At 45.9% G+C, this 25253-nt stretch overlaps 1 protein-coding gene across 1 annotated transcript in view; it reads left to right on the top strand.

Moving 5' to 3' along the window:
• Positions 1-4695: 4695 nt before the first annotated feature.
• Positions 4696-25253, top strand: part of MYZAP (myocardial zonula adherens protein) — a 105545-nt gene continuing 84987 nt past the window's right edge. Inside the window, exon 1 of the mRNA XM_072962346.1 lies at positions 4696-5704. The gene's annotated coding sequence lies outside the window, so the exon portion shown is untranslated. The remainder of the gene's footprint in view (positions 5705-25253) is intronic.

Genomic DNA, 25253 nt, shown 5'->3' with positions numbered 1-25253 from the left:
TAGGAGTGGAATTCTTGGGTCATAAGGCATCTCTGTGTTTAATCTTTGGAGAAACTGCCACACTGTTTGCCAAAGTGGCTGCATAATTTTACAATCACATCAGCCTTGAAGTAGAGTTCCCTGCATTTTTCACTGCAGTTACCATGACAGCCTCTAAAATCCAGGCAAGTCACAAGCCAACTGGTGCAGTGGCTCCCCAGCTCACAGTTCCATGTGCAGGGAAAACTCTCAACTCAGCTGTGACCCTCTTGTCTTTCTGCAAGGCTGGCTGACAGCTGCGCTACGTCTTCACGTCTCACGATTCCATGTGTTCTTCAGACAGTCTCCCAGGTGACTCATAGTTTCCCTGCCGGTACCTGACTTTTGTTGGCATTGGTGGCCTACGAGTCCACGACTTCAGTGCAGAGGCTCTGTCACACTGACACCTAGAATTCCATTGCTTTGGACCAGTGGTCACATTTTCTTTGTACAATTCTTTGCAGTTGACAAAGCACTGAACTACTACCCTTTTCTTCAGGACCTTGCACTCTGCTTTCGAAGGCGTTGTCCTTATTAAAGCAAAGTAGTAAGGCCTGCGAAGGTGTATTAATGGCCAGTAAGATGTTGGCCTTTCATCGGGGACTCGTTGAGTCCTCATGTGCACTTTGTGTAAGTGAATCTGTGATGGGGGGAGGAGAGTAGCTTTGGAGACCCTCTCAAGTCTGGCCCTGGAGGACTCCCCCTCTACGGGTGGGTCATAAGCTTGGCATTGTTATAGGAACATAGTATCAGGTTCAAGCTACACGATTTTTCTAGATTTTTTCCTTGTACACAAAGATTGTTGAAAAACTGTAACTGGTGGCAAGATTTCAAGTAAGTTTTCTTTTTGCTTATGTTATTTTAATTTTCATTAAATTATGTCAGTTTGTAACAACTGAAAAATTTTAAAGGAAGCAAAAGGGTGGTTTGAGGCCTGGCATGTGGGCGCCCCTGGGGTTGGCAGTTTCTCCACAAGGCAGTTCCTATTCGTGAACGCCCCCGCCTGCCTTCTCGTCCATAAACCAGTTCTCCGTGCCTCAGAGAACACTCCTCACAACCGTGGTTTCTTTAAAAGGAGAGCCTTTGCAAAGGACCCTTGTCGAATGTTTTTCCTTTGTCTATAAATTACACTGGGAAGGGTACGGCCCAGGGGTAGGGTGAGTGCTCAGCAAGCATGCACGAGATCCTGGGTTCAATCCCCAGTAGTGCCACTAAAAAATACATAAATATTTAAATAAACCTTATTACCTCCCCTCCCCAAAGAAGCTTGAAAGATTGTTTTAAAAACCCTATAAATTACCTACAAAGTTACATCCATAACATCAGCATCCATGTGTATGTTCATTCCATCTGAAAATGGCCAGGCACGGTGACTCCTCAGAGATGTCGTGTTCCTGTCCCTCTCTCTCTGTCACCCACAACGTTTCTATATTCCCAAGTATTCTCTGTGTGAACTTTTTATTAGATCAACTCACCCTGCATATAAAAGATACCAGATTCTATGGATGAGCCCATATTCCTAGGAGAGCTGTGTTTCCAGAGCTCGAGCAGTCCAGAGTCCTAGTTCTTGCAGGCCCTGTGGTCCAACTACAGGCCGGGTGTTCCTTGTTACATTCAAATTTACTTTCTAGCTTGAATGCAAATACCCATTTGCAGAACTGCCCTACTCCACTTACTGGTATACTCCACCTGCATGCTTCCTCATTGTGTCACTTGGAGAGCGTTCTGATATTCCAATAAGCTACCAACCTGGAAATAAAGCAATCCAAATTCTCAGGAGGAGTGGCCCGCTGTACCACCATGCCCTCTTTCCTTGTCTATTTATTCATCAGAGATGAACTGATACCTTGTAATTTCGTAGGTCATCTCGTTCAGTTCTCTGTTTCCAGAAAGGACTATTTCTAAAATAACCTGGGATGTGACTGTCTGTCATATTCTTCTAACTTTATAGGTATGGAAAAATGGCATGTTTGACAAATAATTACTTTCAGTGTCTAATTTTGAGGAATTTTGAAAGTTCTGCTTGATTATAACCTGAATTTTTTTTTTTTTTTTTTTTTTGCTGTGTGGCATGCCGTTTTCTCAGAGTGGATCTGGTAACTGAAAAGAGTTACCTTTATGTAGTGCGTACACATTACATGCCAGAAACCATACACAGTGCTTCACAAACATTACCTTGTTTTCTTTTTAAAACAGCACTGTGAGGAATGACTTACCGGCAGCCTTTCCCAGATGAGAAGGAAGGGGCTTAGAGCCATGAAGATACTCACCAGGGTGATGACAGTCGGACTTCTGAAGGGCACGAACGTATAGATGGAGAAGATGCACAGAGCACCAAGCATAGTGGATGGATGTAAATCCCCAACAAGGCATGTGATCGTGGTATTTCAGACCACGAAGGACGAAGGGAAGACCCTAGAAGCTTCCGGAGGGGAGGAGAAGGTATATTAGGAATGAGAATGACTTTGGACTTTCCAATGAAAGCAAAACACAAGCTGGAGAATCAGGGAGTAATAGATGCCTTCAAAATTCTGAGAGAATTATTTCTCCATACCTAGGATTCTGTACACCTCCGAAACATCGGAACAGTTTCAGAAATTCAAAGTCTTGAAAATTTTAATTCCTATTTACCCTTGGATGTATTTCCAAAATGAGGTTATTCAAGAAAGAGGCAGACAGAAGATAATGGAAGCCAGTGATCTATTCCAGGAAGTACACCCTGAGGACCCCAGGACAAAGGTAAGAGAAGCCTCAGGGTGGCGCTGTGGGGCTGGCCTGGAGGCCAGCCTGTGCAGGCAGGTGCGGGAGTTTGTTTAGAGGGCTCTGCCAGGCGGTGGGCTGGGGGTGGTCGCCAGAAGAAGATGACATTGATACAGGACCAAATGAATTTTGTCGTACTGAGAGACGGCTACTTTTGAAGGAACGTTAGTGATGAATTAGTAATAGGTACGTAGAAAGTTAAGTGAAGAAAAAGTGATCATGGTTACCTCCAGGAGAAACACGAAGTTGTGTAAGAAAGAAGATCTTACTGTATACTGTACTTCATGGCCTAATAATTACATGGCCATAGGGTGTAAGTGCTGATACTGATTTCACCAAAACTATGGTAGAGCTCAGTTTGGAGAGTGGAGGAGGGGACGTGGGCAGGGAGATTTAAGAGACCAAAACTTCAGCTTCCACTTGGAAAGCTGACGGGTAAGATCTAAAATCTAAACCAAACCCAGACATAGTCTTGTAAGTGTGCTGTTTGAATGTAGAGAGATAAATACCAGAAACAGTAGCCAAAAGGGTTCAAAGCGGTTGTGTCTAGGGAGTGGGAATCTGCGTCTAGAAGACAGAGCCGGCAAGTGCTCATTTTCATTACAAAGCTTGTAGAACCACTGGATTTTAAAATCATGGATATATACAATCTTCATTTTGTTTTAATAAAATCAATAGCACATAGTTGCAGAATCACTGTGTGAACCCTATTCTGTCTGCAGCCAATCCCAATTTTGCCTCTCAATAAATACTTCATATTTATTTGCCTTTAAACTCTGATTTTCCTTAGAATTCGATTTGTGCAGTTGATCCCATGATCAACACGCTGCACGAGCACATGGTCTGTGGTAACCTCACTGGGACTACTGTAAGTGACAAGGGGAGCCTGTTCTGAGGTTGGAGGGACATCTCACGAAGCCCCCGGGCCGGGGACTTGAACCAGGGACTGGGGCACCACAGGGAACCCGGACAGTTCTTTCTCTCCTTTGCTTCTGTGTGCTCCCCTGCCTGTGCCCACTTGGTTCATCTGATTCCCAGTTCGCAGGGTGGGAAATAGTCACTGAGGCTGCACCTGAGTGGCGCACTTGGGAGGGGATGAGATAAACCCAGTGTAAGTGCCGAGTTCTAGAAAGCCAGAAAGGAGATCCCAGTGGGAAACTCATGCTCTTTTTAGAGCTCAGGGCGGGTCATGTAATGAATGGGGTTTGGTCCCTGGGCTCAGGCTTCCCCAGATGGCTTGCTGGTGCTGCCATGTCCCTGCAGACTCAGGCTGCCAAGGCCCTGGGTGGGTGGCTGGACTGGGGCTGGGTGGGGGGCTGTAGGGGTATCTTCAGAGAAGTCATTTACTTGTGTTGGAACAAACACAGGGCTTGTGCAGCAGCGAGGACAGCACTGACTCGGAGTCTGAGGCAGGCACCCCAGTTCTGGCTCCTCTTACCAGCTGTGCAGCCACTAGCCCTGTGGGGCCATTGAGAGCTTGAAATGTGCTGCAAGTGTAAAATACACATGGATTTTGAAGACTTAGTATGTCCAAAATACAAAATACCTCATTACTATTTTACTATTATTAACAGTAACATTAATATTAATGCTGAAATGATAACATTTTTGATATACTGGCTTCAATAGGATATATTATTAAATTTAATTTTACCTGCTTCCTTTTACCTTTTAAAAATGTACTCTTAGAAAAATTAAACGTTACAAAGACGGCTCACGTTGTATTCCTATTGGACATCACCAGTCTGGACTCTAGACCTGATACACTGCCTTTATTGAAAAGAACAAAATCACTCAGACTTGGCATCACTCTAGAAAGCTGGAGAGAGCCATTTGTACAATCTCAATGCCTTAGCTTCCAGTTAGTATTAATTAAGCATCACCTTGTCTTTCAGGGTCCCAAACCCTGGTGACATCCACAGCTGCTCCCCCTCGCCACCAACTCTGCCTGTAACAAGCCAGCCCTAACCATAGGAGGCAAGGAGAGGCCAGTGTTCCCGGCAGGAGACCTGTGTACCCTTAGGGGCCTGCAGACGTTTTCAGGGGACCTGCAGGCTGTTCCACTGCTCTGGAAAACTTGACAGAAGGAAGCCCTCCAGCTTCTCACAGACTGCTGCCTCGGCCGATGAGATCAGCATTTCTGGGCTTGGGGCTTCCAGCAGCCCAGCCAGGCAAGGTTGGTCGTCTTGACTGATCAGAAGCTCTAATTAGCAATTGGACATTTGACAAATGAAATGTTGAAAGACAAGTTAATTGTTTGTTATGATGTAACTGAGTAGAAAAAAAAAATCTCTCCAAATGTGGTATTCTTAGAGAAAGTTACTGTAGATGCCCTTGGTGATGGAAAATTTGGGAACCCCTTGACAGAAGTCATTGTGTGCTCCAGGATCCTGGTTCTTGCATGTTTCGTCTCCACATTTGGTTGTTAAGTGATGGAGTTCTGCTTAACTTTCGCCCAGGGATGTGTCCCTGGTACGTACCTCCCTGTGAAGTCACAGAATTGTGAGACGTGGACGACTTCTGCCGTTTCTCCGTCTGGGACAATGAGCAGCGTGTCATGACTGTCAAAGCCCCACAGCCAACCCTCGTGCTCTTTGTTCAGCCCCGCTTACTCCACATCTTAGAATGTATCAAGCTTGAAATTACCTTGTCGCCAAGAACTGAGTGGTAACCACAAATTCCTTAGTTTGTGCTGCAGCTCTGCACGCCACTGTCATCTTCACAGAACCGGCTCTCCGTGCGCATGGAGACCACAGGCACCTGGGCCCTCCCAGGGCACTGACATGCCACTCTCCTTGACCTCCACCTGCATCTCCAGCCCCCACCCTTAGGGAAGGCGGCGTTGATCGGGAATTAAGTGCCCATGCTTGGGGCAGGCTGCCTGGGCTGTGTCTCCACATCTTCCTGACAGCCTGTGAGACTGCCGGTAAGTTACCTCATCTTTCTGGAACTCATTTCCTTGTCTGTAAACTGGGATTTATGTGAACACCTACCTCATGGGGAAGGATGCGACATATAATTCTGTATGTGCATATATGTACATGTACTTATGTTGAGATAATAGGGGTAAAGCTTTCTATCACGCTTGGTTCACGGATGGTCTCAGCAACTGTTAGCTCTGGTTATTTACCATCAGCTCTGGTTTTTCACCTGCTTTCTTCTCCCGGCCCTGGGGGTTGCTCAGAGAAAGCCCGAGAATCAGGCCGCTTGTCTCGGGTACAGAGCAACATACACTCCCCGCACTGGACCTCCCCGTGACTTGGCTAGCCACGTGCTCGCGCGCGCATGTGTGTATAAAAGTCTTGTCCACAAATGTGTGGATAATGTGTCTTTTTTGGTAACAGCTTTATTGAGATACAATTCACACACCATACAACTTAGCCCTTTAAACTGTACAATTCAGTGGTTATTAGTATATTCACAGAGTGGCACAACCAGCACCACAACCAGTTTAGAACATTTTCATGACTTCCCCAATAAACCCCATATCCCCCTTGCAGTCAGCCTCCATTTTCCCCAGGCCATGCCAGCCCCAGGCAACCACCAATCTACTTTTCTCCCTCTCTCTCCTTCTTTTTTTAAACTGAAGTATGGCTGACATACTACATAATATTAGCTTCAGGTGTACAATGTGATTTGATGTTTGGTGTGTTGCCAGATGATCACCACAATAAGTCTAGTTAACATCTGTAACCATATGTAGTTACAGAATATTTTTCCTGTGATAAGAACTTTTAAGACTTATTCTCTTAGTAACTTTCAAATATGCAATGCAGTATTACTAACTCTAGTCACCATGCTGCACATTGCATCCCCATGACCTATTTATTTGGTAACTGGAACTTTTCACCTTTTGACCCCCTTCACCCATTTTGCCCATCCCTGACCCCCTTCCTCTGGTCACCTCCAACCTATTCTCTGTATCTCTGAGCTTGGTTTTTGTTTTGCTTTTTTTAGATTTCATATATGAATGAGATTGTCTGTTTTTCTCTGTCTGACATTTTTTACTTAATATAATCCTGTCAAGGCCCATCCATGTGGTTGCAAATGGCAAGACTTAATTCTTGTGGCTGAATAATATTCCATTGTGTGTATATATTATGTATATTTATCACATCTTTATTCATTCGTCTGTTGATTGACACTTAGATTGTTTCCATGTCTTGGCTATTGTAAACAATGCTGCGTTGAACATGTGGGGTGCAGGTATCTTTCAAGGTAGTGTTTTCATTTTCTTTGGATCACTACCCAGAAGCGGGATTGCTGGATCATATGGTAGTTCTGTTTTTATTTTATTTTTATTTTTTATTTTTATTTTTTTTTATTTTTTATTTTTTTTTTTACATTTTTATTGATTCATAATCATTTTACAGTGTTGTGTCAAATTCCAGTGTTCAGCACAATTTTTCATTCATGGACATATACACACTCATTGTCACATTTTTTTCTCTGTGATTTATCATAACATTTTGTGTATATTTCCCTGTGCTATACAGTGTAATCTTGTTTATCTATTCTACAATTTTGAAATCCCAGTCTATCCCTTCCCACCCTCTACCCCCCTGGTAACCACAAGTCTGTATTCTCTGTCCATGAGTCTTTAGATTCCACATATGGGCTATCTCATATGGTATTTTTCTTTCTCTTTCTGGCTTACTTCACTTAGAATGACATTCTCTAGAACCATCCATGTTGCTGCAAATGGCATTATGTTGTCGGTTTTTATGGCTGAGTAGTATTCCATTGTATAAATATACCACATCTTCTTTATCCAGTCACCTGTTGATGGACATTTAGGCTGTTTCCATGTTTTGGCTATTGTAAATAGTGCTGCTATGAACATTGGGGTGCAGGTGTCATCCTGAAGTAGATTTCCTTTTGGGTACAAGCCCAGGAGTGGGATTCCTGGGTCATATGGTAAGTCTATTCCTAGTCTTTTGAGGAATCTCCACACTGTTTTCCACAGTGGCTGCACCAAACTGCATTCCCACCAGAAGTGTAGGAGGGTTCCCCTTTCTCCACAGCCTCTCCAGCATTTGTCATTTGTGGATTTTTGAATGACGGCCATTCTGACTGGTGTGAGGTGATACCTCATTGTAGTTTTGATTTGCATTTCTCTGATAATTAGTGATATTGAACATTTTTTCATGTGTTTTTTGATCATTTGTATGTCTTCCTTGGAGAATTGCTTGTTTAGGTCTTCTGCCCATTTTTGGATTGGGTTGTTTATTTTTTTCTTATTGAGTCGTATGAGCTGCTTATATATTTTGGAGATCAAGCCTTTGTTGGTTTCACTTGCAAAAATTTTCTCCCATTCCGTAGGTTTTCTTCTTGTTTTATTTCTGGTTTCCTTTGCTCTGCAGAAGCTTGTAAGTTTCAGTAGGTCCCATTTGTTTATTCTTGCTTTTATTTCTTCTAGGAGAAAATTTTTGAAATGTATGTCAGATAATGTTTTGCCTATGTTTTCCTCTAGGAGGTTTATTGTATCTTGTCTTATGTTTAAGTCTTTAATCCATTTTGAGTTGATTTTTGTATATGGTGTAAGGGTGTGTTCTAGCTTCATTGTTTTACATGCTGCTGTCCAGTTTTCCCAACACCATTTGCTGAAGAGACTGTCTTTATTCCATTGTATATTCTTGCCTCCTTTGTCGAAGATGAGTTGACCAAAAGTTTGTGGGTTCATTTCTGGGCTCTCTATTCTGTTCCATTGGTCTATATGTCTGTTTTGGTACCAATACCATGCTGTCTTGATGACTGTAGCTCTATAGTATTGTCTGAAGTCTGAGAGAGTTATTCCTCCAGCCTCTTTCTTTCTCTTCAGTAATGCTTTAGCAATTCTAGGTCTTTGATGGTTCCATATAAATTTTATTATGATTTGTTCTAGTTCTGTGAAATTTGTCCTGGGTAATTGGATAGGGATTGCATTAAATCTGTAGATTGCCTTGGGCAGTGTGACCATTTTAACAATATTGATTCTTCCAATCCAAGAGCATGGAATATCTTTCCATTTTTTAAAGTCTTCTTTAATTTCCTTCATCAATGGTTTATAGTTTTCTGTGTATAATTCTTTCACCTCCTTGGTTAGATTTATTCCCAGATATTTTATTACTTTGGGTGCTATTTTAAAGGGGATTGTTTTCTTTACTTTCTTTTTCTGTTGATTTATCGTTAGTGTAAAGAAATGCAACTGATTTTTGAACATTAATTTTGTAACCTGCTACCTTGCTGAATTCTTCAATCAGCTCTAGTAGCTTTTGTGTGGACCTTTTAGGGTTTTCTATATATAGTAACATGTCGTCAGCATATAATGACACTTTTACCTCTTCTTTTCCAATTTGGATCCCTTTTATTTCTTTCTCTTGCCTGATTGCTGTGGCTAGGACTTCCAGGACTATATTGAATAGGAGTGGTGATAGTGGGCATCCTTGTCTTGTCCCAGATTTTAGTGGGAAGCTTTTGAGTTTTTCACCATTGAGAACTATGCTGGCTATAGGTTTGTCATATATAGCTTTTATTATGTTGAGATATGTTCCCTCTAACCACTTTGGCGAGAGTTTTTATCATAAATGGGTGTTGAGTTTTATCAAATGCTTTTTCTGCATCGATTGAGATGATCATGTGGTTTTTGTCCTTTCTCTTGTTGATGTGATGTATTACATTGATTGATTTGAGTATGTTGAACCAGCCTTGTGTCCCTGGGATGAACCCCACTTGGTCATGATGTATAATCTTTTTTATGTGTTGTTGGATTCTATTTGCTAAAATTTTGGTGAGGATTTTGGCGTCTATGTTCATCAGTGATATTGGCCTATAATTCTCTTTTTTTGTAGTGTCTTTGCCTGGTTTTGGTATCAGGGTGATGGTGGCTTCATAGAATGAGTTTGGGAGTATTCCCTCCTTTTCAGTCGTCTGGAAGAGTTTGAGAAGGACTGGTATGAGTTCTTCTTTGTATGTTTGGTAGAATTCCCCGGTGAAGCCGTCAGTCCTGGACTTTTATTTGTAGGGAGGTTTTTAATTGCTATTTCTATTTCCTTTCTAGTGATCGGATTGTTCAAGTGTTCAGTTTCTTCTTGATTCAGTTTTGGTGGGCAGTATGTTTCCAGAAACTTGTCCATCTCCTCTAGGTTATCCAGTTTGGTTCCATATAGTTTTTCATAATATTCTCATATGATATTCTGTATTTCTATTTTGTTTGTTGTAATTTCTCCATTTTCCTTTCTTATTTTGCTAATTTGTGCTCTCTCTTTTTTCTTCTTTGTGAGTTTGGCCAGAGGTTTGTCGATTTTACTTACTTTTTCAAAAAACCAGCTTTTGGTTTGGTTGATTTTTTTCTATGGTCTTGTTAATCTCTATTGTATTTAATTCCTCTCTGATCTTTATTATTTCCTTCCTTCTGCTGCTTTTTTGGGGCTTTTTGTTCTTCTTTTTCTAATTGGTTCAGGTGGTGGGTTAACTTGTTTATTTGAGATTGTTCTTCTTTTTTGAGGAAGGCCTGTACCACTATAAACTTCCCTCTTAGCACTGCCTTTGCTGTGTCCCATAGGTTTTGAGTGGTTGTGCTTTCATTATCATTTGTCTCAAGGTATTTTTTAATTTCAGCTTTGATTTCCTCATGGATCCATTGTTTTTTCAATAACGTATTGTTTAATCTCCATGCTTTTTTTTTTCTCCTTTGTTTCTCTGTTGTTGATTTCCAGTTTCATGGCATTGTGGTCAGTAAAGATGCTTGAGATAATTTCTATCTTCTTAAATTTGTTGAGGTTTCTTTTGTGTCCAAGTACATGATCGATCCTGGAAAATGTTCCATGTGCACTTGAAAAGAATGTATATTCTATTTTTGGGGGGTGTAAAGCTCTGAAAATATCCACCAAATCTAGTTTTTCTATTGTAGTATTTAATTTCTCTGTTGCCTTGTTTATTTTCTGTCTGGAAGATCTGTCTAGTGATGTTAATGCAGTGTTAAAATCTCCAACTATGATTGTATTCCCATCAATATCCCCCTTTATCTCTGTTAGTAATTCTTGTATGTACTTAGGTGCTCCTATATTGGGTGCATATATATTAACGAGTGTAATATCTTCATCTTGTATCACTCCTTTAATCATTATAAAATGTCCTTCTTTATCTTTCTTTATGGCCTCTGTTTTAAAGTCTATTTTGTCTGAAATCAGTACTGCAACACCTGCTTTTATGGCTTTTCCATTTGCATGGAATATCCTTTTCCATCCTTTCACTCTCAATCTATATGTGTCCTTCTCCCTAAAGTGGGTCTCTTGTATGCAGCATATTGAAGGTTCTTGCTTTATTATCCACTCTGCCACTCTATGTCTTTTGACTGGAGCATTTAGTCCATTAACATTTACAGTAATTAATGATAGATATGTGTTTATTGCCATTTTGAACTTATCTTTGCAGTTGAATTGGTATATCCTCTTTGTTCCTTTCTTCTTCCTTTTGTGGTTTGGTAATTTTCCTTTGTATTATCATGGATTTTATTTAATTTTTGTGACTCCCTTGTAAATTTTTGACTTGTGGTTACCCTTTTTTGTAAATCTATTAACCTATACCCTTTTTTATTAAACTGATAATAACATGATCTCAAACCTATCCTACTGTTAAAAAAATTTAAAAAAGAAAAAAAAATTCTATATTTCCCTGCCTCTCTCTCCCACTTTCAGTGATTTGTATGTCTTCTTTTATAATTTCGTGTTTTCTTTATTTGTAATTCATGAGTTATCACCTTTCCAGTTGTACGTTTCTCATTTCTGTAGCATCCTGCTGCTTTTCTATTTAGAATAGCCCTTTCAATATTTCTTTTAGCATGGGTTTAGTGTTGCTAAACTCCTGCAGCTTTTTTTTGTCTGTGAAACTCTTTATTTCTCCTTCTGTCCTAAAGGATAGCCTTGCTGGATAAAGTATCCTAGGCTGCATCTTTTTTTCATTCAGGGCTTTGAATATATCTTGCCACTCCCTTCTGGCCTGTAGTGTTTGTGTAGAGAAATCAGCTGAGAGCCTTATGGGGGTTCCCTTGTCACTCACTCTTTGCTTTTCTCTTGCTGCCTTTAGAATCATTTCTTTATCCTTGACTCTGGCCATCTTGATTATGATATGTCTTGGTGTGGGTCTGTTTGGGTTCTTCCTGTTTGGGACCCTCTGAGCTTCCTGTACTTGTATATCTGATTCCTTCTTTAAGTTTGGGAAGTTTTCAGTCATGATTTCTTCAAACACCTTTTCAATCCCCTGTGATCCTTCTTCCCCTTCTGGGACCCCTATTATGCGATGATTGGGACGCTTTATATTATCCCATAGGTCCCTTATGCTATTATCATTATTTTTTATTTGCTTATCTTGTAGTTCTTCTGAATGGGTGCTTTCTGTTGCCCTGTCTTGTAGATCACTAATTCGTTCCTCTGCATTAACTAGTCGGCTTTGCACAGCTGTTAGATCATTCCTCATCTCTGTCAATGAGTTTTCCCATTTTGCTTGGCTCTTCTTTATAGCTTCAATTTCATTTTTGACATATTTTATTTCTCTAAGCATTATCTCTTTTAATTCCTTCAGCAATTTGATCACTCCTTTTTTGAAATCTTCATCTAGTAGGCTATCGATGTCTATTTCATTGAGCTTTCTTTCAGGGGATTCCTCTTGTTCTTTTAATTGGGAAAGGTTTCTCTGCTTCTTCATCTTGCTCATACCTCTCTGGCACTGTGGTTTATGGAGTATCAGTTGTCTATTTTGGATCTTAAGGATTTTATCTATCTAATGCCTATTTAGGAATAGAACTTAGGAAAAAAAAGAAAAAAGAAAAAAAAAGAAAAAGAAAAGGGAGAGAGAGAAAGACTTTCAAAAGAAGGGAGAAAGAGGGTTTGAAAACAGTGTACAATGAACAATAGAAGAGCGGGTTGAAGCAGAGTATTAATCGGGTGGAGACGTCCTTCTAAAACCTTCAAAAAAAAAAAAGGGGGGTGGGGAGATGAACATATGTGCCTGAAGCCTGTGTCCAATCAACAACAGGACATCAAAACCCAAGAGAAACAGAAATGAACCAAGAAGCAAAAATCAAGAGAGCAATTGAAAATAGAACAGGCAAAAACAGACCAAAAAAAAAAAAAACAAAAACAAAAAAAAAGGGGGGTTGTCGGTGTTCTCCTGGAGTCTGTGTGCTTTTAATGTGAAGTCCTTCTGTCTTCGTCCTGTTTTGGAAGCTCAGCTTGTTTTCATAGGCCCTCCGTTGGCGCCCTCTTCTGTGCTGCTCCCAGCACCTGTCGGCAAGCAGATCGCGCCTTCTCCTAACACGGGGTCAGATGCAGCTCTCCTCTGCTGCGGGCGGGCGGGTCACTGCCCCTCCGGATGCCGCAGTCAGATGTTGCAGACTGGCCAGGCAGGAGGGCGGGTTGTGCCCCCTCCCAGCACCTCGGTCAGGGGCTGTGTTCCTGCCCAACAGGCGGGGGGCCGCTCTCCCCCTGCCTGCGCCGCGGGTAGCTCCGCTGCTCTTTGCGGCTGCACGCTCTGTGCCGGCACTCCGCCCTAGTCGCGCTCCGCGGGTGGGCTCGGGGAAGACCGAGGGGCAGCCTCCTCCCTGCTCCGATCCAAGACCCAGCTGCTTGTCTTTGTGGAGCAAGTTCTCTGAGGGACCAGAATGGAAGGATCCTATCTGCCCCGGGCTGTAGGCCCGTCTCAGTCTGGGCCTTGAGGCTGCTAAGCCCTTCGGTGCGGACGCGGGTTTCGCCTCTGCCCCGGCATGGGTGCTAAGCGCCGGAGAATATGGCGGCTCTGCCTGGGCCCCGCCCCTCTTCCCCTGAAAAGTTTCCGCGGGTTTTCAGAGATGGGGTTATGCACCCTTCCCCCGAGAGCACATCAACCTTGCTGTTTTATGGAGGGCCCAGGTTGTTCTGTCCTGTACACCCACAGCCACGGCGCCCAGCCCCTTGCAGTCCCCCGGAGCTGCCTCCGTGCAGCCGCCCCCGTCCTCCGCCCTGCTTGTGCAGCCTGGCCCTGCCCCCCGCTGCGGGCCCGCGTCTCAGGCTGGGTGTCGGGGGGACGCTCTGTGCCCGTTTAACTTAGTTCTGTCAGACAAGGGCTGCTCTGTACAGATCCGAGCCTCGGAGGCTCCCCCTCCGTCCCGCTGGCCTCTCAGTTGGAGAGGGGAGACCCAGCGAGCGAGCGCCAGTCCTCCTTTGCTGCTCCCTCCCCGCGGGACCCGTCCCGCGCTGCTTTGCCTTTTGTTCTTTTTTCCTTTTCTCCTACCAGATTTTTGGCGTCTTTATCTTTTGAAGAGGGTGATGATCTGTTGGAGTTCCGCAGGTGCTCTGGTTGGCTGAGTGGGTCTGTAGATGTGGGTCTTGGTGTATTTGTGGGAGAGGGTGACTTACAAGCATCCTTCTACTCCGCTATCTTGCCCGTCTCACCTATTTTTTTTTTAAGGAACCTCCATAGTGCTTTCCATAGTGGATGCACTTTTTTTTCCTCTTTAGATCTGCCTATTTTGGACATTTCAGGTCAACGAGGTCATACAGTGCGTGGTCTTTTGAGACTAGTTTTCTTCAATCAGTGTAATAGTTCCAAGATTTATCGATGTTGTAGCGTGTATTGGTACTTCATTTCTTTTTATAGCAAAATAGGATTCCATTGTATGAATATACCACATTTTTTTCATTCATCAGTTGGTGAACATTTGAGTTGTTCCACTTTTTGGCTACTATGAAGAATGCTACTATGAGCATTTGTGTGCACATCTGTGAATGGACGCAGTTTTCATTTCCCTTGAGTATATACTTAGGGGTGGTGTTGCTTGGTCCTATATTAGGCCGATGTTTAACCTTTTTGGGGGAAGTGCCAAACTGTTTTGCACAGTGGTTGCACCACTTTAGATCCCCATCAGCAGTGTGGGAGGGTTCCAGCTTCTCCTTGTCGACACTTGCTATTATCTGTCTTTTTGAGTACAGCCGTTCTAGTGTGTATGATGTGGTGTCTTGCTGTGGTTTTGGTCTGCATTTCCCTGATGACTAGTGACGCCGAGTGGCCTGGCCGTCGTTTTATCCATTCTTTGCTTGTTATCTCTTGGATTCTCATTGTGGGTGTTCCAGTCATTGCCCACACTTCACAAGGTCCCAATTCCTTTCATCTCCAGAGATCCCTTCTCATCTGCTGTTCTGCAGCGTCTCCATGCAGGGTTCATTCTTCAGCAAATAGTTACTGAGTTCCTTTCATGTGGTACAGGCTGAAGATGGCTGGGAACATATAACCAAGGTACCACTTCAGTCTGATGACAACACGTCCCCATGGGAATCCTCTGCTTAAAATGCGTCAGTGACACTTTAAAATTTGGGATCAAATTTAATAGCAAGATTCATGGCAACCAGGGTTCTGAGTACATTTGAGTGTTAGCCCCATCCAGCCACCCTCCCCGCCATCCTCCCTGCTTTGCATCTTCCACTGCCATCCTAGGCTCCAAATGAATCATTCTTTCCTGCATCCCTGTCCCTGTTCTCCACCACCCCTTCTAGACCACAAGCTTCTCCAGGGCAAGGGATGATTCTCATGCATCCTTGCATTTCCCACGGTGCTAGGACCATACTTGGCCCTTGGGAAGTACTCAGTACAATACCACGTGATGCACTTGATACACTGACCACTGAATGAGTAAATGAGTGAGTGAGTGAATGAAAATTTATCCTTCTGCTGGGCAGTGCAGTTTATTTTAGTTTTCAGTTGGCTGAAGTTGGGATCTGTCCTAATCTAGCCTGAATGATAGGCCAAGCCTGCTGACCGGAGGTGGCTTTATTTGAGGCACGTATTTATAACAAACAGTGATGCTCTAAGGGGTTTTAAGTCATGGCCTGTTCAGATTGGTTTGTACCCTGTAGGAGTTTCAGAAAAATGAAGTAAAGTGACAGAACATAAAGTACCCACAGCCGAATATAAATGTGTTGAACAGAGTCAGGTCTGGGGGCCTGTGTGCAAATTTGCAAGGAAAACTGGAGCGTTACAAGTGTCCAGTCATGGTACCCCTTCCCCCTTGTCCAGGCAGGACAAAGGTCTCTCTCTAGCCAGGACGGGAATGTGTTTCTCTCCTGGGTGGTTTTGTTGAGGGAGAGGATGGGGAGGGGTCAGAAGTGGGCTTCTCATCGGGTATCCGGCCTGGCCTGGCCCCAGGGGAGACAGGATGTGTGCGAGCCAGGCTCCCCAGCCCCTCTCATCAGGCTGTTTCCTATTTTCAGGGGTCTCTGTGGTGGCCCATGTGGGGTGACAGCCGTAAACGCATTGTCCTGAAATCTGAGCTGGGGAGGGAGGAAACGCCTGGCATTGATGATACGTCTGTCTGCTTATTTGCCGGGAATGTTGTTTGGGGGAGATAATAAACACTGTGGAGGCAGTGTTCTCAGAGATGTTTGTGAAGATGACGTCCTGTTGAAGAGCTAAGACACTGACGACTTTGGAAGCAGGTCTCACAGCTAGCCTCAGCTCGCCCAGGTCTCTCCCTCAGTTCCTGCCTCCATTTCAAGGTCCTCCCAGTGGTCCATCCTCTGACCACCTCCCCACCCCAGCCTCTGGCCTCTTTCCCTTCTGCTTCTCCATGCGCCTCTACATTGCTACGGACCCAAGGCTCCCCCAGGCTGCTCTCTCGTGCTCACAGCTGCCTGCAGCTCTTTCTTCCCCGACTCTTCATCCCCCTCCTGAAGCTGAACAATCAGATCTTTGCTAATAAGGCAGTAGAAGAGGCTGCAGGGGACAGCCATCCCTGCTGCTCTCCTTCATCAAGTACTTACCATGTGCCAGGTGTTTTCATATCATTCATTTCATGCACACAACCTAAAAGGCAGTGATAATGGCCATTTCCCCCATTTTATAGGTTGAGAAACTAGGGACCAGGGAAGGAAGCTGATTACCCTTATAATCAGTAGCACTGGGAATTGAACTCATAGTCTGAAGCTGAGACTCACTCTTACTCAGTATGTTCTGTTTCCTTCCTGCTACCTGCCAGGCACCACCTGAATGCCTGATACAGCAGAGTTGCTTAAGGCAGCCCTACCCTTGAGGAATTCCTGGTTATACAAAGAATGGTGAAACTCTGGGAAAAGCACTGCAGCAGCAGCAGCAGTGGAGGGTAGAGGCTGGGGAGATGGGGATGGGGTGGGGAGGAGCGGGAGCAAAGGCACTGTGGTGGATGCTGCAGGCTGCTGCCCACACTATCCCCCCACAACTCCCCCAGCTGCAGGGAGCAGTGGATGCTAATGGTGCAATGGAATTGCCCTTGGCTGGAGGGAGCTGCCTTTCCCAGTGTTAGGCCCCCTCCCCAGGGAAAGCCTGAATCTAGGGACTGGTCAATAGGTGAGTACCGAGGCCCGGCCCCCGGCTTCAGTTGAGCACAACTCTGAAGGACCATCCCAGCTGCAGAGGGTCAGCTCCACCGGTCAGCCCCTCCCTCTACCAGTTCTCTTCCATCACTCTGGAACAGGGATGTATCCAAAGAGCACCCCCAGGACCCTTCTGCACACAAGGCTTCCTCAGAGTGTGTCCCAGGGAGCCCAAGACATGGGAGGCATGGCAGTGTGAAGCTACCTAGCGTGCTCCAGAGAGTCAAAAATCGTCCAAGGCCGCCAGGCTGTAGGATGCGGCGGGTGGAGGACGTACCGTGCAGTGGCTTCTCCTGCACTATGGTCTGAAAATCCTTTGACGGACCTCTGTCAACTTTTTCAATAATGGAGTCTGCAGCTCTGTCCAGGGCCACAGAGGCCTGACCTGTTCTTAGAGTAAACTGCTGACAGTTTAGAGGAAATAGCCATTTATAACCCAAATAAATAACAACAAAAAATGTTTGGGAATTTTATCCATGCTTCTGGAATTTCAAAGCTACAGAGCAGCCTTAGAGCACATCCAGTCCAGAAGCCTTCAGGTACCACGTGGAAATGAAGCCCCAGGGAGGTGGCATGACTTCAGGTGAACACAGTGTCGGGGCCACCGCTGGGGCCCAGTGTTTCAGGTCTCTGGTTCGTGGGTCTCTCTCTCTCCTCGGTAGGTCTGTACCTCATACCTAAGAACTTACACATGAGCCCTTGAAGGTTCGCTGAACTTCATACTCTGACAGTGACTTGTCCACAGGAGGGCAAAACGCCCTTGAACAGCAATGCCGCCGTGCTCCCCCAGGGCTCCAGCAGTCCTCCACAGGGCTCCACAGAGTGAGCCCACCTTGCTGGTGCCAGGCACATCAAGGCTCGGTGTTGTTCCAGAACCTTCTGCACTTCCCCTGTTCGCTATCAGATCAAATCCAGCTGCTTTTCCTCCAGCCGTGGTCAAGATAAACGTGGAAGCCATAGAACACAGTCAGGGCACGCTCTGTGCATCACATGCCCGGTCAGTGTTCAGTGCCGGGTCCCCTCACCTCTCTGCCCGGGTTAGGTGGGCTGCCCTGCTCCAGGGGAAGCGTTAGCGGGTAAGCTGACTTTTGGTCCAGGCGCTTGTTATGACCATTAACAGCCCTTTGCCTCAGCACATTAGCCTCAGATAAGTGGATGACTCCAGACCCGTCACCGCATTGGAGACAGCGGTGCTCAGCTTCCGCTGTCCTGTCTCCATCGGTGACTTTGCCCTGCGACCTGCTTCTCAGGGCTGACAATTATTAACCTGCATAATCAGACTCTGTGTGAACTTCTCTTTACAGATAAGGCACGTTTCTGAAAAGTTGCCTTAGAGCAGAGTCTCCCCAGCTGGGGTTTGTGTTGTGCTGGATTCCTGTGAGCTGGTTTATTAGTTTCCCCTGGGCGGGGAGGGTCCGATGTTCAGTTAAGTTGTGGAAACAGTGATGATTATTTATCTCTGGAAGATGCTCCATCTCCTTTAGGGGAGTAAGTCCCATCTTAAATCTGCCCACTTTTGTTTAACCTAGATCTTCCCAATTTCACTTGACTATAGAATCTTTTAAAAAAATTTGTTTTGTGGGGGAGATAATTAGGTTTATTGATTGATGGAGGAACTGGGGGTTGAACCCAGGACCTTGTGCATGCTAAGCATGTGCTCTGCCTCTGAGCTGTACCCTCCCACCTACAGAAACTTTTTAAATGGAACCTTTTAAACTCCTTGAAGGGACTTAACCTCACCTCTTTCTGAGCTCAGTTTCTCTCATCTGTCCTCCTTTTTACAACCAGGCTTCCCTGTCTGGGCCACTCTTCTGGCGTCACTGTTCTCTGTCTCCCCCATGTCCTTCTGTACTCGGGGGTGTGGCCTTGCTCCCTGTTTCTGGTCCTGGTTTGCCCGGGACTAATGAGGTTGCCTGAGATGTGGGACTTCCGGTACTAAAGAGAATCCCAGGCAAGCTGGGACATGTTGGTCATCTCCACTGAACCCTGCTTCCTGCGTGCAGCGCTGCAGCTCCCTGGCAGCCACCCAGGTGCGTCCCACGCCTCTCCTGAGATTCCCTGTTGCTGGGCTCAGCCTACATTCTAGAATGCACAGCTGTTTAGTTTTCAACTCCCTGCTCCTGGTTGATGTTCTGGGTCTGAGACCACAAGTAGCTTAAATGCCTACCCTCTCCCTGTCTTTCAGCTAAACTCAGTCCTTCATCAGCCCCTGAAGCTGGAGTGGGTTCCCCTGCTGCCCCTGTGAGCAGACCCTGTCTGACCCCCTCTCATCCACCCCAAATGGACTTGAATAACCACAGCACTGAGGTACCCGCCCTCTCTCTCCCCTCTGTGGGCTCCTGGCTCTGACAGGCACAAGGGTAGCTGAGTGGCTCTCAAGAGGGGTCATGGTGATGTGACCCCAGCTGAGAGAGAGCTGAAGGGGCAGGGGCTGCCCTGACATTTTGTGCAGCAGGTGGAGAGCCAGCGTGTCCAGGGAGGAGAAGCTGCAGCCTCCCGGTGCCTCCGTTTACTTCTGCTCTGCCATCAGTTAAGCAAGCGTTAGGGCGTATCACCACACTACGGATGGAGTGACCGACTTGTCCCCTGCTTTTACTGCTGTTGGTATTTTTCTGTTTCCCCCGGCTTTCTCCGAACCTTTCAGTCCCCTTGCTCCAGGGCCTTTTGTGTAGGTCCAAATCAAGAGTCTTTTTTGCTCCTTAAAGCCCTCACTTATTGGGAGATCGGTGACATTTGCTCTTGAAGGGGAGGGGAGGAGGTGACCTGCAGGGGTCAGACAGATATAGCCGTGTCAGAGGGAGGTTTGGACCAGACATAGATGTTTTTCCAGGTCTGGTGAGGAGTGGATCTCATCAGCACCCCTGTCCAGAGGTGCTGGACTGATTTGAACATGCTGCAGCCCTGGTCACTGTGGCAAAAAACTGCTTACTTATTAAAAATGGTCTACTGGATGTCTTTTCTGTGCCAGGCACTGTTGCAGATGCTGGGATTAGAGGAATGAGCAAAACAGACTAAAACTGCCCTTGTATACCTTGGATCTTCACGGGAGATAGACACAAACCAAACGCAGAAAACTTGGGCTTTTATCTGGAGAGCTGTGAAACCGCTCGAAGGGTCTGTGCAGAGGAGTGTGGATTTAAAAGGATCTCGAGAGCCTCCGTGTTGTGCATGGACGACTATGGAGAGGCAGGGGCAGAAAGACCAGTTAGGAGGCTGTTTCAAGGATCCAGGGGAGAGGTGGTGGTGGCTTACATGTTGCTGATGAAAAGGGTTTAGGTTTTGGACATGCTTTGAAGGTGAAGCCAGATAGGCAAGATGGAAGCTATGAGTCAAAAAGGAGGAATCAAGGATGACTCCAGGGATATCGGCCTGAGCTACTAAAAGAATAGAGTCCTCATTAACTGAACTGGGGAGGGCTGTGATGGGAATATGGGAGTAGTTTTTTTTTTTTTTAATGGGGGAGAGATCTTGCACAGAAATAGAGCCCCGTGCCCTGCATTCTCGGTGGGGCCACACCAGCCCACATGGCCGTGTGTGGATTAGAAATGGCCTCTCTTCCTCCAGCGGACACGGCCCAGAGCTGGGGCCACAGCTTGTCAAGGGGCACCGTCCCTCTTCCAGCCGAAGCCCTGCTGCTGTGAACAACCTTCACAACCACATAGGGAGGCCCTGCCCGCAGTGACTCCCGGTATATCGGAATGGCCCCTGCGGGCGGGAGGGGGCCAGATGGATACCTGGGGCAGAGTACACTGGACTTAGAGAAGTAGCTGTTCACGGCCGGATGTGGTATTTTACCATAAGTTGTATACTTGGCCCCGCAGCTGCAGTGAGCGGAAGCCTGCTTGCTTCTGTCACTGGTGTTATAAAGGAGTACTGCTGGTCTTCTCAGGATTAAAAAATAATGAATGCTCTTTTGTTTTGAAGCATTTGATCCTCTTTCATGATATGCTAAGAGCAGGTAATTTCTGTATATTACTCTCTCTTCATAGAGCAAAACAAATACAGGAAACAATGGCTTCTATTCTTTTCCAGGTGTCTTCACATTAGCGCCAGCGTGGAACACGCAACACACTTGTTTTGAAGAGGTTGCTCCAAATAAAAATAAAAGTGTGTTCCATCCTCTTTCACGCTCAGGATTGCCCCGCAAATGACCAGGCAGTTTATGGCTTCCTTTAGAAAGGACTCCGACATACTGTAGCCATATAGTTTGTATTTTATACTCTCAGTCAAGCTTCGCAGCAGCTCTGAGAGGTGCTACAATTACCTCCCATTTCACAGGAGAGAAGATTAAGGCTTAGAGAGTGGAGATGACTTGCCCAGGACCTGCCAGCTAATGTGTGGCAGAGCCTGAATGCACACTCAGGTTAGTTTGGCTCCAGAGTCCTGTCTGTTAAACAGTGTTCCTCAGACTGACTCCTCTGACGTGAAACCTAGAATGCCCCAATCCCAGGGCCACAGATTGCTGGAATTTGAAAGGAATAAATGAATCTACCCTAGGCTCCCTTCCCTACCTGATGCCCGAGCTCCATCTGGTCATCCTCGATGAGATGTCTTCACCCTGGTCCTTGTACAAAGGCTGGGGGATGGCAGAAGGAAAAGTCTGGGAAGCTTACTAGAAAATGAATTTCTGGGTATCATCCCAGGTCCACTGTATCAGAGTGTCCTCAGGTCGGGGCCTAGAAATACATTGTTAGCAAGTCCCCAGGGATCCGAGTATGCAGCCCAGCTTGGGGACCACTGACAGAGCCACAGTCCAGTGGTGGGGAGTGCCCTGCCTGCCTCGCAGGTTGGCCGGCCCATCATTTCCGCCATGACCTACTGCTTTCCTGTATCTCCTCTCCTTAGCTAGCTCTGCCTAGTGAAGTATTCCTTAGATTGTATTGAATTCCATCTCCTTGTAGCTTTTACCTGCTGGGCCCCATTCTATATTTTGGGTTACACAGAACAAGTCTAACCACTCTGCTGCAGCAACAGCCCTCAAGACCTGAAGTCACCAAACATGCCTCCCCAGCACCAAGTCTTTTCTTCTCTAAGGACAATATTCCAGTTCTGTCACCTGCACCTTTCATTCCTTAGTGTCTGGTTCTTGTAGCATCTGTGTCATAGTCTTCTGAAATCATTTGGATGATGCTTGTTCCAGAACTGAAGGCCACTTTCCCGGGTGTGGTGGGGCCAGCACCACACAGTAAGGACTTCTGCCTTCCTGATTCCAGACCCTGCTTTCCTTTGAAGACACTTTGACGTTAGATAACATGTTCTGGGTCATGGAGGGGTAGCTTCTGTGGATCTACTGTCCCAGCCCAGCTCCACGTGTGCCCTTAGTACATGACGCTGCTGAGCCGGGTCTCCTGTATCCTCTGTTGGTGCCCTTGTTGACTTTGGACCCAAGGTGAAGACCATAGATTAACTCCTGCTGGATTCCGTCTTGTCTGATTTTGCTCCTTGCTCCAGCCTCTTGAGTTTTGGACTCCTGCCTCTCCTATCAGTAGATGTAGTCACACTGTGGGTTCCAGGGCTGGGTTCGGAGGGGCTCAGCTGCTGTGTCCGTGTGTGTGGGACCCGGGGCCACACAGCGGTTTATGGTTACTGTTGCTCCAGAAATCTTTACTCCAAGCAGTGACATATTACACACCCCTCAGTGTCTGTAGCTATGTCTGTATTTTATACAAAGTAGACAATCTTCTTGGCTGTTTTTTGCCAGCTCTGTGTGTCTGTTTCCCAGCTTTTGTGTGCTCTGATGCTAATAGTCTGTACCTGTGACCTCCAGAGGATTTTTCATGGACATAGTGGCCCCTTGTCCCTGGGGAGTGTCACGAATGCCTGTGGGCTGTGTACTTCCTCTCTTTCCACCCCCGTTGCAGGCAGTGACTGACTGGTGCAGGAGGGCAGACGCCCAGCTCTTTTATCTGGAGGCAGGACAAACGCTGAGTGCAGTGTGCACCCCAGAGCTGCCCTGGGATCAGGCTGGATCTGGAACAGTACAAGATGGTACCCTTGCCGACTTCTTCCCCTTCCTGAGGCCCCACTCCCTTCCTGGTTTCTGCTGGGGACCCTTCCTTAATATCCCCTGCACATGGATCCTTGGTTCAGAATCTGCTTCTGGGAGACGCTGACCTAAGATGGTGGGTTGCGGCATGAACAGCTGTGTCAGATGTTCTACGTGACTACGTATAAAGATTTCAAGGCTTTTTTATTTAAAAAAAGAAAGCTCCAGCAAAATCCTTTTTGCAGAGTAGCTATTTCATTTTGGGTATAGATTCAAATACAGGTATTAATATCTTAATTGGTCCAAATAGGATTTACTGACCAGTCACCACCAATTTCAGTATTTTCAGTATTTTTCGGACCCAAATTCCTGAGTCACTCAAGAAAGCACAGGGATGGCAAAAGGAGATGTTCTTTGTCCTGTGTGCTTGGGAAGGCCCCGAATTCCTTTAGCATTTCTCACCTGACTTCTTCCCTTCTGAGATGAGGAGGAGGATGCTTATTTTGACATTGGGTGGAGTCTGCTTCCTCTTAAAGACAGTCCCAGGATTTCTTCCTGAAAAAATAAACACGTAAGATTTTTGCCTTTGCACCTGCAAGTTTCCTACTAAAAGCCCATTTGGCTACTTGGAAGAGCCAGGAGGATGCTCTGATTGCCCAGGTGTCCAGACTTGTCCCTTTATGTTTAATGCACAACAAAGCCCCAGGGCTAAGAAAGAATCGCTCGTTCTTTACCCATTGATTTTCTTTGCTGGTTCTCCTCCTCAGCGCTCTGTGGCACTACTGGTCACCTGCTCACTAGGGTAACCTACGATGCACAAAAATCTTCCAACTTTTGGTTGGTCACTTACTTTTGTTGATTTTCTGCCTTTCAAATCCATCCCTTCCCTTTCCACCACCACTGGCTCCTCTAGTTCAGAGCCTCTTTATCTCTCATCAGTACTGTTTCCATAGACCCCAGAGTGCTTGTCCTGTAGTCTATGCCTTCTGTCCATGCCCTTCTCTCTGCTGCCTGTCACTGCCCTGCTCCCCAGCCTTCACTAGCTTCCTATCCCCTGCAGACTGGTTCTCAGCTTTATCCAAGGCCCTTTGCTGTCCAGCTCCAACCTACTTCGTCTCTGGTCTGTCCCTCCTGTTGGGAAGTTCAGGCTAGGCAGGGTAACACACATTTCCCGGACCCTCTCACCTCACCGTTTCCTCTGGCCCTGAGTCCGGAATGCCCTGGCCTTTCCCTCCTCATTCTCCAGGGTCAGCTCCCAGGCCGCCTTCCCAGGGAAGCCTTCCTGCTCTCTCTGGTGGCAGTGGCTTGGAGTCCTTCATCCTCTGCCCACTGCAGTGCTTTGGATGTGTGTCAAGTCTGGCTCCTCTCCAAGTGTAGCCAGTGAACTGTCAAGGACACAGGCCCTGGAGCCATCTCACTGGGGGCTGACGCTTAGCTCCACCACTTACCCGCATTGGTACTACGGACAAGTCACTTCCCCAACCTGTGTCCTCATCTGCGAAATAGGGGACATAATAGTACCTTCTTCACTGAGTTGCTAGAAAGGTTAAATGAGCCGATGCACTTTAAGACTTTGAATACTGTCAGTGCTGTTTAAGTCTTTGCTGTCATTTTACTTGAAGGGGGCTGTCTTACTCCGTGTCCCCAGTGCCTGGTATGTGGTATCTGCGTGGTACGTGTTTGTTCAGTGAATTGGCTTATTGCCCTGCTGACTGCACCTTTGTCCATGGGTTAACTGGTGAACACAGGATTGTTTTCAGGGAGTCCCATTCCCCAGAGTGGACCAGCAGCAGGTTCCAGCCCCCGTGTCTAGACAGGTTTATAAATTCTGTGTATCTGGGTGACTTGCCTGGGGTATTGGGTTCCTCTCTGACTGCTTTCCTTATCTCTAGGCCCTGTTCTCTGCTTCTCAGACACCTGGTGAAACGGGGTGTTTCTTGTTCTACTTTATCCAAAGGGGCTTTGTAATTCAATACCCTTGTCCTTGGGTTGGAACTGTGTCCTTTTTCTGTTGTGAAAGTTTGGTCTCTGTTTTGCATTCAGAATGGGAACATGCCAGGACTTTGGGATGTTGGACAGCTAAATGGGAGGGGAGAAAAGGGAAGCTTCGGAGACGTAAAAGTGAAGAAGGC

This window comes from Vicugna pacos, chromosome 6 (genome assembly GCF_048564905.1).
Source record: "Vicugna pacos chromosome 6, VicPac4, whole genome shotgun sequence".
In the NCBI taxonomy this organism is placed as follows: domain Eukaryota; kingdom Metazoa; phylum Chordata; class Mammalia; order Artiodactyla; family Camelidae; genus Vicugna; species Vicugna pacos.
The sequence above is the reverse complement of the archived record's forward strand: the minus strand, read 5'-3'. Positions and strand labels throughout refer to the sequence as shown.